Genomic DNA, 596 nt, shown 5'->3' on the forward strand with positions numbered 1-596 from the left:
ATTTATTTCTGATCTGATCTTTATGATTTCTTTCCTTCTGCTAACTTTGAGGTTTTTTGGTTCTTCTTTCTCTAATTGCTTTAGGTGTAAGGTTAGATTGTTTATTTGAGATGTTTCTTGTGTCTTAAGGTAGGATTGTATTGCTATAAACTTCCCTCTTAGAACTGCTTTTGCTGCCTCCCATAGCTTTGGGGTCGTGTTTTCATTGTCATTTCTTTATAGGGATTTTTTGATTTCCTCTTTGATTTCTTCAGTGATCTCTTGTTTATTAAGTAGTGTATTGTTTAGCCTCCATGTGTTTGTATATTTTACAGATCTTTTCCTGTAATTGATATCTAGTCTCATAGCATTGTGGTCGGAAAAGATACTGAATACAATTTCAATTTTCTTAAATTTACCTAGGCTTGATTTGTGACCAAAGGTATGATCTATCCTGGAGAATGTTCCATGAGCACTTGAGAAAAATGTGTATTCTGTTGTTTTGGATGCAATGTCCTATAAATATCAATTAAGTCCATCTTGTTTACTGTATCATTTAAAGCTTGTGTTTCCTTATTTATTTTCATTTTGGATGATCTTTCCATTGGTGAAAGTGG

The sequence above is a fragment of the Neophocaena asiaeorientalis genome, unplaced genomic scaffold (genome assembly GCF_003031525.2).
Source record: "Neophocaena asiaeorientalis asiaeorientalis breed wild unplaced genomic scaffold, Neophocaena_asiaeorientalis_V1.1 scaffold182, whole genome shotgun sequence".
In the NCBI taxonomy this organism is placed as follows: domain Eukaryota; kingdom Metazoa; phylum Chordata; class Mammalia; order Artiodactyla; family Phocoenidae; genus Neophocaena; species Neophocaena asiaeorientalis.